We start from the raw sequence: 18,182 nt of genomic DNA on the forward strand, positions 1-18,182 counted from the left end.
CACCACTAGAATTTTGTTTGGAAATAAATAAATCGATACCTTTCATTTTTATAAGTACCAGTTTGACAATTAAGCCTGGTGCTTGTGTACCAAAACTTCCTCAAACACAATTTTTTGTCAATAGTATCTTCATGGTAAATGCTCCAATTTTTTCCGAATGGATCAACATCATACCATGAACAGAAAAAAGCTAAAAAAAAGTAAATAAAGAAATCACAATTTCAAATTTGGTGTCAAAACATTAATATGTAACCAATTGTTATTTTATTTATCATGGTTTCAGAATGGCATATAACGTTCATGTTTCTTATAGCAAAATATTGTTTGAGAGTGTAGTTTACTGTAAAACATTTTTTCAATATTGCCATCCAAATATGTTCAAAATTTGGACGCAAACAAATTATAACTCCAAACGTTATGGATTTATGACTAAACAAAAACAAGAAAATCTTAGAACTAAGAACTTTGCACATAATACGTAAAAATGGTGAGAATCGGTAAGAAACTGAATTTTTGACAGAGTCTGAAAGTTGAAATTCCTGTTTTAGAGATAATTGAAGTTATCGCCAATGACTATGTAAGTTCTAAGTAATTAATTTTCTTGTATGTGTTAATAAACATTGCATGGCATTCGTACTCGAATATGTGAAAGTTGTAGATCAATGTGTTGAAATAATATGAAGTAAATGAAAATGAAGTATGAAATGAAGTAAAGAAAAAATAATCCCCCAAAAACAAAGTATAGGGATTGGTTTGGGATAAGAAGCAAGTATTTTGCAGTAACTTTAATGTCCATACATAAGTGATAGAACCCCAATCTGGTTCTCATTCATTAATACAACCAAAAGAGACAAAGAGAATAGAGTTTGAAATCTGCAAATAAATCGGACCCCCCCCCCCTAAAAAAAGTCACAACCTCTGCCACCTGTGGTTGATTAATACACTATCGGTAACTTTGGACCGGACTCGCGTCCATTATTTTTCTCCTGAATGCTAACTTTGGACCGGACTTGCGTCCACTACAAAAAAATATTTGTATAAAATTCATTTTTCATCCAATCGACTTTGGGATAGTACCAAAATAAGCGCCTTTAGAATGCACACAATTTGATGCCAAAATGAAAGATGTAACATGAAACTTGATGTCCGAACACTTATATGATTATAAATAGGCTTTTGGTCAAAATTTTTAAATATTTGTTAAAATTCTATTTATTATGCTATTATGTTGGGACTAGTTTTAAGTTGCGCACCTTTACGTCGCGAACAATTTGATACCAAAATGAAAGATGTGACACAAAAATTTATGTCAGAACACTGGAAAGATATAAATAATTTTGTGATGATGAGCTTCCAGAATTAAAATGTTTGTTAAAATTCCAGTTATTGCTCTATTATTATGGGACTAGTTTTAAAATACGCGCCTTTTTATTGCGAACAATTTGATACCAAAATGAAAACGTAACACGAAAATTGATGTTATCAAACTGAACGAGTATACACATTAGGTTGCAGTGTTCAAATTGGTGCTCATTCACGGGTAACTTTAGGCTTTTCTGCTGGGGAGGCAGTCCAAACTTTTGTACATTATATTCATACAAATCTGTAGGGAATTTAATTGCGAACACAATGATATCAAAACGAGCAACGTAGCACGAGAATTAAGGTGAGAAAAATGGAACGAGTATGCACATTTTACGGATTTTGTGCGCTCACGGGTAACTTTTGCCGACTTTAGGCTTTGCTGTTTGGGGGGTCACGCCAGGCTTTTGGACATTATATTTATACACACCTGTTGGGAATTTAATTGCGAACACAATGATACCAAAACGAGCGACGTAGCACGAGAATTAACGTGAGAAAGCTGAAACGAGTATACACATTTAGGTGTCACCGCGCGCTTGCCCGCACGCTCGCCCGCACGCCGGGTGCATGACCCCTAAGTAAACCGCGTGCCAGCCCGGTAACAGATATTGTTTAATTAACATGTTGACCAATTTCATTCCAACTTCACATGCTTAGTATCGGATATGCATTCTCCAAGATGTTGAAGTCACAAAAGAATCCGCATAGAAATAAGGCGGGGAAAATAAGTGGTTGTGAGATTTTCGTACAAAGGGACATATGAAATATTGCCATTGGGCAATGTATTTATGTGATATATAATAAAATGCAGCATAATAACATACTAACATTATCATTATTAGTGAAATACGGTCCTCTAGGTGGCACCATCTGCATATCCACTTTATTGACCCTTTTGACTATTACCTTTCTTCCCTTCTGTGGTGCCTCCTTGTCAAGGTGAGGGGCTCACGAACACCTCCCTGGGACCGGTGTGGGTTGCCTTTGTCCCCTCTTTAGGTGGTGTTTGTGTTAAAGGGCACCACGTAGGGGCCTTGTGAGCCATCGGACCACCCGCTGGAGGGGTAGCCCGTGAAGGGCCGCGCTGAGTGGATGGTTGGGTGTCCAGGCTGGGGCGATAGGGGGAATGGGTCTTAGCACCAGTGTGGGAGAATGGACGATGTAGTAGGACTCCCTTGTTGAAAAGGGGGAGCTCCGCTGGGGACGACGCACCCGTCCAGCACTAGCCCGCGCTCGGCCTCCCTAGCTGCCCTGGTAGGTGGTATCCCTTGGTTCCAGGTCCCAAACCTTTGAAATTGCTTGCTGCATGGATGACGACACGACTTTTCTTACCCAGTCTCATGGGGTTGGCGACCAGTCCCCTGAGTTGGACCGTCCTGGAAGACCGAGCTCTGTAGTCCCTGCTACAGGGCCCGGTTTAGGCCCAGACTGGACTCTTCCTCCCTGCTCCCCTCCCTCCTCTGTGGTTGGGTTGAGCCCCAAGCCTGCTGTGGTGACCGCTTCGTCCCCTTGCATGGCTCCTTCTCTGATTGTGACTACTGCGCCTTATGACCCACCTCTCTCTAAAAGTTCTCATCGCAGTCCCCGCCACGGCCGCTCTCGTATGCTCCCTTCCCATACTAATTCATTCCATGCTTTGTTTGGTCCTGCTACGTGGCCTAAGTACTTTGACCTCCATCCTTTTGATTCGAATACTACTGACGATTTTTCCCTTCATAGGAATCTTGTAGATTCAGTAGATGCCTCTGTTATCTGCAACCCCACCTGCCTTGATACCTGTGTCGTTGCTGCTCCTTCTCAGGATGCAGCCACCGGCTTGGCCGCCTTATCCTGCATTGGCGAGACCCTTGTTCAGGTCTCCAAGAACGCTCGGTTAAATGCCAGTGTTGACACTGTTCTCTCGAACCATGTTGCAACTGGTGTTAGAAATCTCAGACTGCCACGAGGATATCAAGCATATCTTTTTTCTTGCGATGTATTTGTTATCATTATATTAATTCTGCTAGAATTTACCTAATTAAAATTATCTGTTAGATTAAGGACCGGCCTGAAACGCTGCGCGTACTAGAGGCTTTACAAGATTGTAAATACTATGCTATGTATTCTCACAAACCCAATGTACCTTCTTGTATATTAGTTACGATAATCTCCTTCAAGAGAGATTAGGCCTGCTCTTTCCTACCATCAAGCTACTTCAGTACATCTAAAACGTCTAAATACTACAAGCAAGTGTAGTAAATATTGAGTCAAATACGTTTTGCCAGGCGCAAACGTATAATCACACTCGCTCTCCACCCTCCCTCGTCGCCGATCACCAAACTACCATTTCCAGCCTGCCTGCTTCTGATTGGTGAATCGACATCTACACCACTGCACCTCAGCGCCCTCTACCTAGCTGATGTCTGGGCCTGAACCAGTCATTGAAGTTAGAATATCCTTGTGCTCTCAAGCTGTGAACAACCAACTGATATACGCTCTGTTTATTGGTGGAGGTTCTCAGCTAGCGCTATATTCTCAGCACCTGTTAATCATTTTTCTGTCCTTATTTTATTTGTAGAGTAACGTCACCCTTTTCTTAATTTTTATGTTATATTTTTTTACTTGTTGGTTTGCACTGTACATAGCCAAGGAATTGTCTTATTCATAATTTTTAAAGTTAATTAAAGTTTCATTATTCATAAAATGTGTTTTGCGTGTCTTCCCTTACTTTACCACAGACAACAGCCAAGCAGTCGATCTTTTTTTTCTAACATGTGATAGGCATTGACAACAGCCATTATAAGGACTGCCGAACACCTACACTTCTACACTTTCCTGTCACAATATAAATAAATAAAATAAATAAATAAATAAATATCCTTGAGCCCCAGGGTCATTCTGTCCTTCAGGTGGATACGTTTAATCGTCCCCCTCGTGGTCATCGCCGTCTGCCCCTTCGGGTTGTGAAGACTACCTTTGATGGTAGGACCCTTCCACCCTCTGTCATTCTTGCTGGTGTCAGATGCTCCGTTCAGGAGTATATTCCATCTCATTGGCTCTGCAATAAGTGCAGGAGGTTTGGGCATGGTGCCCTCAAATGCTCTAGTCCTATCTCATTCTGTCCCTTGTGTGGTGGCGAGGGTCACTCTAAGCTGGAGTGCACTTCTCAACAGGCCTGCTGCTGTGAGGGAATGAAAATTCCCTCGGCTATTTTTTCTAGTTTTCTAGATTAGCCCTCAAACCACACATATCATATATATATCAGTGACAAAACCGAAACCGCGCACATTATTTATATATGATTTCGTGTCCTAGCGCTATAATTTAAATGCCCCACGTGGGATAGGGGTAGTCATCGGCGAGCCTCTACCGACCATAAACAAACCCCGCCTGGGAAAAAAATCCAGCATGGGTCCCCTTTGTATACAGACCTCAGTTACCCGGCGGACACCATGGCGAGCGCGTCAAGTTCCTACGACCAACCCCGCTCAGCGAGGCGTTCCTCGCGACCTCTGGCCGAGGACAAAATTACTCCTAATTTTTTCCGGATGGTGATGAGTCTGATATAGACGACTCAGACTTTGATCATGACTACACACAGCCCTCAGAGGTGGATACGACCGACGACGAGTGTGAACATGCTGGCTCCACCAGGGCTAGGACTAGCATCTCGCCCTCACTCGACCCCAACTTGTGCAAGGCCACACAGTTCATGTTCTCCCTTGCAAGATATTGATGTTTTGCTCGACGATTCTGAAAATGGTGAATCATTTTCCGGTTTTAGTGACTTAGAATCGGAAAATAGTTTCGCTAGTGCCAGTGGAGGAGTGTGCGGTGTTGCCAAGCGACTGCCAAGCGACAATTTGTCGCGTCAGCAGCATCTGGCCAAGCCATGCGGCACCGCATGGCAACACATGAGCAAAGACCCTCAACATCGAGGGATTTTCCATCACCATCCCTGCCCGCCCCTACTGTTCCTAGACATGCTTCAGCTCCTGGTCCACGGTTTCCTCGCTGTGGTGCCGTTATTGGCTCTCGAAAAACACCCGGTGTTTTTGTGTGGAGTGATGGGACAGATTTTGTTCCACAAATTCCTGTTTTTCATAATTTGGATGTTGGAATTACAGACATTTTCCCTGACAAAGATGCAGATATATGTGAATGGACTATTTTACTGCATATTTTGATGAGCCGCTAGGGGAACATCTTGTTCATGAGACGAACAAATATGCGAGTGATCTCATTGATGAGGAGGAGTTATCCGATTATTCACGTTCGCAGCGATGGAAAGATACGACTGTAGGTGAAATGTATGTGTTTTTGGCACTGTGTATGTTGATGAAACATTGTGTCAAACACGTAATGGACCATTATTGGAGCAACGACTATACTGTTCCAACACCAATGTTCGGCAAATATATATCTCGAGATCGATTTGCGATAAACCTCAGGTGTCTTCACTTTCCAAATGATGAAGACAGGAATGATAATGATAGGCTTTGGAAGGTAAGGTACGTCCTGAATGAACTTATCGGAAAGTACAGAGATTTCTACGTACCAGCTCAGAAGCTTGTGATTGACGAATCCCTTGTGCTTTTCAAAGGACGTCTTGCCTTCAAGCAGTATATTCCCTCCAAACGCCACCGATTTGGATTGAAATTCTTTGTACTCTGTGACTGTGAAACAGTAATTGTATTACATATGATAATGTATACGGGTACAAATGTAGACATTCCTGCTAATGAACAACATGGCTTCTCAGGTAGTGTTGTGAAGTCACTGCCTGCACCATATCTGAACAAGGGGCACATATTATACACAGATAACTATTATACCAGATCCTTGCTAACTAGGTTCTTGCTTGATAATAGAACTGGAGTGTGTGGCACAGTGAAGGCAAAACGAAGGGAAATGCCAGTGTTTCCAGGTGCTATGCAGGTTGGTGATTGCGAGCTCAGAAAAACAGGTGGAATACTTTCAGTGCGGTGGAAAGACAGGCGTGAAGTGAATATGTTGACCACCATTCACTCTGGAACAATGCTGGACAGTGGCAAGGTGACCAGAACCACCAGAGAACTAATCTATAAACCAAATTGTGTCTTGGACTATAACATCAACATGCGTTTGGTGGATAAATGTGATATGATGGTGGGGGCAGTGGAGTTGTTTGTTTTCAATTTTACTGTAGTAACACAATTACTACAGAAGATTGGCAAAGTAATTCCTGGTGTACAGAGGCCCATTTTGAACTCAGTATTACACCATGCTCCAAGACCCAGGCTCGCTTACAGGGATGCCTTTTTGACACACAATCTCAGGTTTTTACCACCAACTGGAAAGCGTGCAGTAGGACAGCGTGTGTGTGTAGTATGCTGGTCAACAACCAAAAGGGAACAGAAAAGAAAAATGGTGATGACTTGGTGCACAGCGTGTCAGGTCCCTCTGTGCCATGTCCAATGTTTTAACGAGTATCACAATCATGATGACTTCTAAATGTCCAAGACTGGTGCCAAGACATGTAAATACAGAATAAGTGAGTGTATATAGTGGAAATAAATCATAAGAAATTGAATATTTTATTGTGAAATAAGACATTTTTGTGCAAATACTTGTGACAATAATATGTGGATACAATATACATTGACAACAGTTTTATGTTTATAAATCATCTTGTGAGAACATATTGAACCACACCGGTGAAAAAAATGGGTCTAAAATACTCCATAAATACTGTAAATAATAATGCGAAAATAAATTTGCGGCAACTCGCGCTCCTCCTCTGTCGCGCTTGACTCACCCCCGGGCGCACAGCGGTCCAGCGAAGATCAGGCGTGATGTCATCGACGATCTTCTGGGCTCATTTACGTCCACGTGTAATTACGTGTGCAAGTGTAATTAATTTTTTTTTTATTATTTTTCCCGTGCTTAGGGAACACAAATAAAGAGATTAAAAAGAAAGACAAAAAAATTGTTTTTTTTTTGTTGCGCCTGTGGGTGTTAATTCCATTTGGACCCCTAGCGGTTTAAGGGTTAGGCTAGAGTTGCTCTAGGGACTGTAGACAAGAAGTTTTCTAACTACATGCACTTGTGTGGTGTTGGATGAAAGCTTATGCTAAGAACCATCGTTTAAGACTAGCCAGAGGTCTGTGACTGCTCTGTTGAGAGAGTTACAGAATTTAGTCTGTTTTCTGGGAAAATGAGATTTGAGAATTGAGGTGTAGGTGGGTACTTGACTCGCCAACGGTTTTAGAGGTTGGGGGACAGACGAGTGAACGTCGCCTCCCCCACCATGTGAGGTATGGCGCCACTGTCATAGGCCTCCCTCCTTGTGACGTCACGGGACGCCTCATGGTGAGGGCGTCTGTGATTCGTCTAGGCACCTCAGCCTCGTGGCGAGTTTTAGGTGCAAACGGCTGTAATTGGAAGCGGCATGAGGGGTTGTGCCGGCTTTGTGCTGATTGGTCAAGACAAGGTAGGGGGAAAATGGGCATTTGAGTTCCCCTATGCTGCCAAAATCTTCAGTCTGAGCTGGGCGGCGAGTTAAGAAGGTGTCTCCAGGTGGGGGGCGGCATCTGCCACCACCACCACCGTTAATCGCTCTGTCATCCTTATTACTCATTGTGCATGGTACCCCTGCTATCATGGGTTGTGTCGAATCCCAATTTGCGGGAAATGGGGCCAAGGAGTACAGAAGGAACAAGTGAAAATCTAAGAGACAGTGTTCACCCATGAGGCAGCTGGCAGGCCTCATGGTGTATCAGATGGTTACTCACATCGGGTTCGAGTATCCTGTCTATGTTAACGGACAATTGGTGGAATAAGGGCAGGGCCTCCTAGTGTAATTGTGGTGATATTACAAGCCCCTGTTGGACTTTGAATTCCACCTTGCTGTGTCCGCCATGTGGTGACGCCGGCCATTATCACACCCGGTGTACGAGCGAGGCATGCTCTGGTATGATGGGGGTTGTGGGTGCTCTCCCATCCACGTTGTGTATGCCTGTGGGCACCAGCCAGCCAGCCTGAGGCAAGCCCCATGTGTGCAAGTAGCTCACTTGCACACTGCAAGTGCAAAATGCAAGACAGTGTGCATTTGTCAGAAAAAGCTCACCAAATTGATTGGGAGAGTGCTTCTTCAATAACAAATTGTAAAAGCACCTATAACAGAAACATAATTGAATCTGCTTTGATACAGATCACCAAAGAAAGTAATTTGAATATTAGCAGTGGTCTATATAACTTAGATCCATTTCTAATAGATCAGCTAAAGGGCGATTTAAGTAGAATCATTGAAAAACATTTGTCTCACTAATTTATTGTATATATTTACTTCTTTAAGTTATAATTACCTATATATTATGCTTGTATGTCTGCTGTATCAGATGGGCCATTGGGCTACATCGGATGTGTCAATTGGGTGCATCTGATGGGCCAATGGGCCGTCTGCGTTGTCCAAGTATTGTACCTCACCTTACTTCACCACTCCTTCCTGCCTATTTATACCCATCACTCGATCTGTAAAATGACCTTCTGAAGATGTATTTAATATACGAAAGTACTTAAGGAAATTTCCTGTTTCATTTTTCCTCCGTGGTCTGACATTGTCATATATATATATATATATATATATATATATATATATATATATATATATATATATATATATATATATATATATATATATATATATATATATATATATATATATATATATATAAATATATATATATATATATATATAACTGAAAACTCACACCCCAGAAGTGACTCGAACCCATACTCCCAGGAGCCACGCAACTGGTATGTACAAGACGCCTTAATCCACTTGACCATCACGACCGGACATAATGAGGTGATAGCCGAGGCTATTTGAACCACCCCACCGCCGGCACTCGGATAGTAATCTTGGGCATAGCATTTTACCAAATCACCTCATTCCTTGGGGCACACGTGAGGAACACAAATGCGAACAAGCCTGAATGGTCCCCAGGACAATATGCAACTGAAGTAATGTCAAGGAATGAGGTGATTTGGTAAAATGCTATGCCCAAGATTACTATCCGAGTGCCGGCGGTGGGGTGGTTCAAATTGCCTCGGCTATCACCTCATTATGTCCGGTCGTGATGGTCAAGTGGATTAAGGCGTCTTGTACATACCAGTTGCGTGGCTCCTGGGAGTATGGGTTTGAGTCACTTCTGGGGTGTGAGTTTTCAGTTGCATATTGTCCTGGGGACCATTCAGGCTTGTTCGCATTTGTGTTCCTCACGTGTGCCCCAAGGAATGAGGTGATTTGGTAAAATGCTATGCCCAAGATTACTATCCGAGTGCCGGCGGTGGGGTGGTTCAAATAGCCTCGGCTATCACCTCATTATGTCCGGTCGTGATGGTCAAGTGGATTAAGGCGTCTTGTACATACCAGTACAAGTATGTATACTGGCAGCAGGTTTTCTTTCAAACATGTTTCATTGAATATGACCGCATATTCTGTATTTATTATTTTCTGGTTTAGGGCTTCTATCCCTCTATTTTCTTAGCATCAGGGCTTAATTGGAATAGGAGTTCTCCAAAACTCATTTTCGTACTTTTAAGGTGAAGAAAAGAAGTGATTTACTATAGAGTGTATTACACTTATTTGTATAATTTGCACGACGTTTCGAACCTCCATGGTTCATTCTCAAGTGAACAGATCTTACAATACTAGTTGATTTTATACCCGCATTAGGTCAGGTGATAATACAATGAAGGTGAAAAACATTGGGGGATACATAAGGGATAAACATAGGGGCTGCAGAAGGCTTATTGGCCCATACGAGGCATCTCCTATCTAAACACAAAGATTAATCCAGTGTAATTGGCCTGTTATGTTGGACATTGTCTTCTGTGATGGCATCGATATGTTCTTGTCTTGTCCTTACTCTCATGGTGGGTAGAGTAAATAGTTCCGTGATTTGGGTGTTCATGGTAGGTCGCTCTATTCTTATGTGAATTGCCTCAAGAATTTGTAATCTTCTTGAATCTTGGGTTTTGTCTATTATGCAAGTATTCTTGTTCAACATTTCTCTTGTTAGAGTAATGTCATGGGCTTGTCTCATGTGATTCCTAGGGGCACCAGATTGAAGATGGCATGTCAAACGCCTCGTCAGCTTGGTCGACGTCATACCTATGTACTTACATTGAAGGTTACATCCTTCGTGGGGGCAAGTGTACATGTATACAACGCTTGACTGCTGTAGAGGGTTCTCCGTCGGCTTCGGGCTGTTTTTGATAAGGAGTTCGGAAGTCTTCTTGGTTTTGTAGAATATTATCAGGTTTATGTTTTGGTTAGGAGTAGTGCTTTTTACTCCTTTACGGATTATTTCTTTCATTATTCTTTCCTCTTTTATATGTTCACTGTGCATGGTTGATTTGTAATATAATTTTATTGGGGGTGTTGTGGTTTCTGTTCTAGGTTCTGAATTATACCAACGGTCCAAGTGTCTTCTTATAGCAGCGTTTATTTCCGCGTTGCTATATCCGTTGTTCACCAATACCTGAGTTACTCTTTCAAACTATATATATATATATATATATATATATATATATATATATATATATATATATATATATATATATATATATAGATATATATATATATATATATATATACACCGTATATATATATATATATATATATATATATATATATATATATATATATATATATATATATATATATATATATATATATATATATATATATATATATATATATATATATATATATATATATATATAACTGAAAACTCACACCCCAGAAGTGACTCGAACCCATATTCCCAGAAGCAACACAACTGGTATGTACAAGACGCCTTAATCCACTTGACCATCACGACCAGACATAATGAGGTGATAGCCTAAGCTATTTGAACCACCCCACCGCCGGCACTCGGATAGTAATCTTGGGCATAGCATTTTACCAAATCACCTCATTCTTTGGGGCACACGTGAGGAACACAAATGCGAACAAGCCTGAATGGTCCCCAGGACAATATGCAACTGAAAACTCACACCCCAGAAGTGACTCGAACCCATACTCCCAGAAGCAACACAACTGGTATGTACAAGACGCCTTAATCCACTTGACCATCACGACCGGACATAATGAGGTGATAGCCTAAGCTATTTGAACCACCCCACCGCCGGCACTCGGATAGTAATCTTGGGCATAGCATTTTACCAAATCACCTCATTCTTTGGGGCACACGTGAGGAACACAAATGCGAACAAGCCTGAATGGTCCCCAGGACAATATGCAACTGAAAACTCACACCCCAGAAGTGACTCGAACCCATACTCCCAGAAGCAACACAACTGGTATGTACAAGACGCCTTAATCCACTTGACCATCACGACCGGACATAATGAGGTGATAGCCTAAGCTATTTGAACCACCCCACCGCCGGCACTCGGATAGTAATCTTGGGCATAGCATTTTACCAAATCACCTCATTCTTTGGGGCACACGTGAGGAACACAAATGCGAACAAGCCTGAATGGTCCCCAGGACAATATGCAACTGAAAACTCACACCCCAGAAGTGACTCGAACCCATACTCCCAGAAGCAACACAACTGGTATGTACAAGACGCCTTAATCCACTTGACCATCACGACCGGACATAATGAGGTGATAGCCTAAGCTATTTGAACCACCCCACCGCCGGCACTCGGATAGTAATCTTGGGCATAGCATTTTACCAAATCACCTCATTCTTTGGGGCACACGTGAGGAACACAAATGCGAACAAGCCTGAATGGTCCCCAGGACAATATGCAACTGAAAACTCACACCCCAGAAGTGACTCGAACCCATACTCCCAGAAGCAACACAACTGGTATGTACAAGACGCCTTAATCCACTTGACCATCACGACCGGACATAATGAGGTGATAGCCTAAGCTATTTGAACCACCCCACCGCCGGCACTCGGATAGTAATCTTGGGCATAGCATTTTACCAAATCACCTCATTCTTTGGGGCACACGTGAGGAACACAAATGCGAACAAGCCTGAATGGTCCCCAGGACAATATGCAACTGAAAACTCACACCCCAGAAGTGACTCGAACCCATACTCCCAGAAGCAACACAACTGGTATGTACAAGACGCCTTAATCCACTTGACCATCACGACCGGACATAATGAGGTGATAGCCTAAGCTATTTGAACCACCCCACCGCCGGCACTCGGATAGTAATCTTGGGCATAGCATTTTACCAAATCACCTCATTCTTTGGGGCACACGTGAGGAACACAAATGCGAACAAGCCTGAATGGTCCCCAGGACAATATGCAACTGAAAACTCACACCCCAGAAGTGACTCGAACCCATTCAGTTGCATATTGTCCTGGGGACCATTCAGGCTTGTTCGCATTTGTGTTCCTCACGTGTGCCCCAAAGAATGAGGTGATTTGGTAAAATGCTATGCCCAAGATTACTATCCGAGTGCCGGCGGTGGGGTAGTTCAAATAGCTTAGGCTATCACCTCATTATGTCCGGTCGTGATGGTCAAGTGGATTAAGGCGTCTTGTACATACCAGTTGTGTTGCTTCTGGGAGTATGGGTTCGAGTCACTTCTGGGGTGTGAGTTTTCAGTTGCATATTGTCCTGGGGACCATTCAGGCTTGTTCGCATTTGTGTTCCTCACGTGTGCCCCAAAGAATGAGGTGATTTGGTAAAATGCTATGCCCAAGATTACTATCCGAGTGCCGGCGGTGGGGTGGTTCAAATAGCTTAGGCTATCACCTCATTATGTCCGGTCGTGATGGTCAAGTGGATTAAGGCGTCTTGTACATACCAGTTGTGTTGCTTCTGGGAGTATGGGTTCGAGTCACTTCTGGGGTGTGAGTTTTCAGTTGCATATTTTCCTGGGGACCATTCAGGCTTGTTCGCATTTGTGTTCCTCACGTGTGCCCCAAAGAATGAGGTGATTTGGTAAAATGCTATGCCCAAGATTACTATCCGAGTGCCGGCGGTGGGGTGGTTCAAATAGCTTAGGCTATCACCTCATTATGTCCGGTCGTGATGGTCAAGTGGATTAAGGCGTCTTGTACATACCAGTTGTGTTGCTTCTGGGAGTATGGGTTCGAGTCACTTCTGGGGTGTGAGTTTTCAGTTGCATATTGTCCTGGAGACCATTCAGGCTTGTTCGCATTTGTGTTCCTCACGTGTGCCCCAAAGAATGAGGTGATTTGGTAAAATGCTATGCCCAAGATTACTATCCGAGTGCCGGCGGTGGGGTGGTTCAAATAGCTTAGGCTATCACCTCATTATGTCCGGTCGTGATGGTCAAGTGGATTAAGGCGTCTTGTACATACCAGTTGTGTTGCTTCTGGGAGTATGGGTTCGAGTCACTTCTGGGGTGCGAGTTTTCAGTTGCATATTGTCCTGGGGACCATTCAGGCTTGTTCGCATTTGTGTTCCTCACGTGTGCCCCAAAGAATGAGGTGATTTGGTAAAATGCTATGCCCAAGATTACTATCCGAGTGCCGGCGGTGGGGTGGTTCAAATAGCTTAGGCTATCACCTCATTATGTCCGGTCGTGATGGTCAAGTGGATTAAGGCGTCTTGAACATACCAGTTGTGTTGCTTCTGGGAGTATGGGTTCGAGTCACTTCTGGGGTGTGAGTTTTCAGTTGCATATTGTCCTGGGGACCATTCAGGCTTGTTCGCATTTGTGTTCCTCACGTGTGCCCCAAAGAATGAGGTGATTTGGTAAAATGCTATGCCCAAGATTACTATCCGAGTGCCGGCGGTGGGGTGGTTCAAATAGCTTAGGCTATCACCTCATTATGTCCGGTCGTGATGGTCAAGTGGATTAAGGCGTCTTGTACATACCAGTTGTGTTGCTTCTGGGAGTATGGGTTCGAGTCACTTCTGGGGTGTGAGTTTTCAGTTGCATATTGTCCTGGGGACCATTCAGGCTTGTTCGCATTTGTGTTCCTCACGTGTGCCCCAAAGAATGAGGTGATTTGGTAAAATGCTATGCCCAAGATTACTATCCGAGTGCCGGCGGTGGGGTGGTTCAAATAGCTTAGGCTATCACCTCATTATGTCCGGTCGTGATGGTCAAGTGGATTAAGGCGTCTTGTACATACCAGTTGTGTTGCTTCTGGGAGTATGGGTTCGAGTCACTTCTGGGGTGTGAGTTTTCAGTTGCATATTGTCCTGGGGACCATTCAGGCTTGTTCGCATTTGTGTTCCTCACGTGTGCCCCAAAGAATGAGGTGATTTGGTAAAATGCTATGCCCAAGATTACTATCCGAGTGCCGGCGGTGGGGTGGTTCAAATAGCTTAGGCTATCACCTCATTATGTCCGGTCGTGATGGTCAAGTGGATTAAGGCGTCTTGTACATACCAGTTGTGTTGCTTCTGGGAGTATGGGTTCGAGTCACTTCTGGGGTGTGAGTTTTCAGTTGCATATTGTCCTGGGGACCATTCAGGCTTGTTCGCATTTGTGTTCCTCACGTGTGCCCCAAAGAATGAGGTGATTTGGTAAAATGCTATGCCCAAGATTACTATCCGAGTGCCGGCGGTGGGGTGGTTCAAATAGCTTAGGCTATCACCTCATTATGTCCGGTCGTGATGGTCAAGTGGATTAAGGCGTCTTGTACATACCAGTTGTGTTGCTTCTGGGAGTATGGGTTCGAGTCACTTCTGGGGTGTGAGTTTTCAGTTGCATATTGTCCTGGGGACCATTCAGGCTTGTTCGCATATATATATATATATATATATATATATATATATATATATATATATATATATATATATATATATATATATATATATATATACGGTGTTGTGCAGTGAGTCAGCAAATGTGAATGCTGACTGATTGCCTAATGATGTCATTAGCATGTGGGGTATGCTGACGGCATCATTATGTTGTAGGTTTGGGCAGAGTTGTAACCAGGTATTCGTAATATTACTGCCCCTAGGAGCTGTGTTGAGGATTTAAGGAGGTCCCTTTGATTATTCAGGGGAATTCACAGTACTTAATGAGAGCAAGCAATTGATTAGTATAGCCTAATTATGAAAATTAGTGTCAGCTGTCCGCGTAGCGACGGTGTTTTATATTAACGTAAATTGTCTTGCTGAAGTAGTTGTGATTGCACACAGTAGTCCCTTGCAACTGTTGCAAGATTAGAGGGGGCCGTAATGTAGGTATACTTTTGTTGTTGCCTAACTGTGTGTCATTATTGTGTGGGTACAGTAATTAACGTGTTGCAGAAGCTGCAACCGTATGTGGGCTGTGCATTTATGTTGTTTTGCATGCCACTGTAAATGTGACCTATGTAACCTGGGGTTATTTTGTATTCTTTAAGTTGTGTTGTGGACTTAAGGATTCAGTGAGTTAATTAATGGGAATTAACTTTATAAGGGGTGCACATTTCTTGATGAGTGAGAGAGCTGTTAAGGGAACAGTACTGAGCTAGTTGAGATATGTTTCTGGTGCAATTAATTGTCCATGTGACAACTAATTGACCACTCTAGCTAATTATGTAATTAGCATTCACATCATGAATTCACATAGTGGGAGAGGAACTCAGAGTCTGTCAGTATTTGTGTTAACGTAATTTTGCTCGAGACTAACTACCTTTCTGGGGTATAGCAATTAGTGGCTCATGTTAATTAGTGGAGTAATTAACGTCAGGGGTCTTGATGATTCAGATGACTCGGTAAGCGAGGTCATGGAGCTAGCATAACTCGTTATATTAATCATATCCTGTCTGATGACAGTGGATTAATTAAGATGCACTCTTGTTAATTAGTGGAGTAATTAACTCCTCGCCCGTGAATTCAGTGTTTGATAAGACCTGCTTGGGCAGTGCGGAGTGAGACGTATTTATGTATGATTAATTATCAGTCCTGGTGACAGTTAATTAATTGTTCAGGGTTAATTATGGTAATTAACACACATTAAAGTAAATTTTGACATGACTGTTGAGAAGCTACCAAGTTAGTGGTAGGCTTAGTTAACGTAACTCGATGGGGATGTAATTAGTGGTCCGTTTGACATTAATTAGGAATTACTCACTGAATACTTGCAAGGAGTCAAGTGTGATGTAATGTAAGAGGCTTTGAGTTATTGTTAACAAATTGACTTGTGTTTAGAGAGACAAGTGTTAATGATTAACGTAGAGTACCATCATGTTGTTGTCTAAGAGAGACAAGTGTTTGTGATTAACGTAGTACTTTGTTGCTGACTGCTGTGATCAGTCAATTAACGTAATTAATCACATAATGAATTTTGTAATTGATTAAGGCAATTTCTTTTGTTTATCGTCTGGTGACGAGAGTAAAGTAACTTAGGGATTACTGGAGCTGTGTCCCAGAATCCCACCTTGCCTGGCTTTGTTTACTGTTTACAGTGCAACTTCTTGCAGGGAGTTGCAAAGAGTGTTCACATTAGGTTGTGATAGGGGGGGGGGTCACTGTTGGACTACCCGCCTAGTTACGTGGGTCTCTCCTGTTATGGTTGGAGGACCTGTAAGATTGTGATTATAGTATCTGTTCACCGTGAAGCCGTGACAATATTGATTGCAAGCTTGTGTCATCAGTGGTCATCCATCATTGTTCAATTAGTTCATGTAATCAGCCCGCAGTGCGAGGGGCTGTTGAATAGCTGTGTTGCAAGTGCCACTTGATAGACAATAACGTAACGAATCACTTTCTGTGGTGTAACTTAGTCTGTGAATTTTTTTTTATTTGCAATATTGCGTCGTCAGTGGTCACACCTGTGTTCAGGTTAGTTCAGTGTGCAGCCGCACAGCAAGGGTTGCTATTTAGCTGTTTGTTATAGTGCCACTGAATGGACATTAACGTAAAGTAAACTCGATGTTGTAGTAGTTTAGTCTCTTGTTATTAATAAATTATTTATTTTATAGAAAATGGTCCTTGATGTCAACCCTTCAACCATTCTTTTTCACCTATGTTCTGCTTTATACGATTGATGTTGATGTAATCTTTTGAAATGACGGCTGTTCTTGGGAATTCGAATTCCAATTCATAGCACCACATCAAATATAAATATTTGATTGTGAGAACCCGTCGGTTACCCTTTATTGGTTATTTATTGGTTTAAACCTTTCCTCCTCCCCAGTAGGTAAAAAGGCTTCACTTTCTTCATCGCCCCCTATCTTTGTCTGATTCTATCGTTCCTTCCCCTCCCGCTTTGGTGGTAGACCCCTTGTTCCTAGTGTGGAGGTTTCTTTGGCCCCCAGCCCCATCTCGGTTACTGCCCTTGCTGAGGTGCTCTCCCCTCTTTCTTCCCCTCCTCCTGCTCTCCTTGCCTACCCCTCTCGGTTGTCTCCTCCCCCTCTTCCTCCTCCTCCTCCTCCGGACCCTGCTCGTCCACCTCTGGTCTGTCCTCCCGCTCATATCCCTACTTCTTTACTCAGTTTACCCATGCTCCCTAGCCCTGACTTCGCTGACCCTGATCCTGACCCTGTGCTTCTTTAACGTGGTGTGTTCCTTTTTCACCTTTCTTTCTTCTTTGTTCTCTGTTGCTATCCTTTGTGATAGACACCCCTTTGTGTCTGTCTCCAGGAGCCGATGCTTGATGCTCGTCCTGGTCGCTTCTGTGGCTATTCTTTTCTCTCCCCCCCCCCTCCCAGCTGTTGCTGGGGGCCCATAACTATTCTGCTCTCTTGATTCGCTCTGATGTCCCCTTTGGCCCCTTACTTTTTTCCTCGCCTCTCCACTGCTCTGCTGCCCGTGTCTTTGTGAGTAAATGATACACGGTTTGTTCATCTATCTTTCCCCCACACTGTTCCACTTTCTCTTCCCGATCTTAAACACC

At 43.0% G+C, this 18,182-nt stretch overlaps 1 protein-coding gene across 1 annotated transcript in view; it reads left to right on the forward strand.

Annotated features, from left to right (window-relative positions):
- LOC138370389 (mucin-7-like) overlaps positions 1-18,182 on the forward strand; it is a 156,296-nt gene that overhangs the window by 127,733 nt on the left and 10,381 nt on the right. The window lies entirely within an intron of this gene.

Source organism: Procambarus clarkii, chromosome 32 (assembly GCF_040958095.1).
Source record: "Procambarus clarkii isolate CNS0578487 chromosome 32, FALCON_Pclarkii_2.0, whole genome shotgun sequence".
Lineage (NCBI taxonomy): Eukaryota > Metazoa > Arthropoda > Malacostraca > Decapoda > Cambaridae > Procambarus > Procambarus clarkii.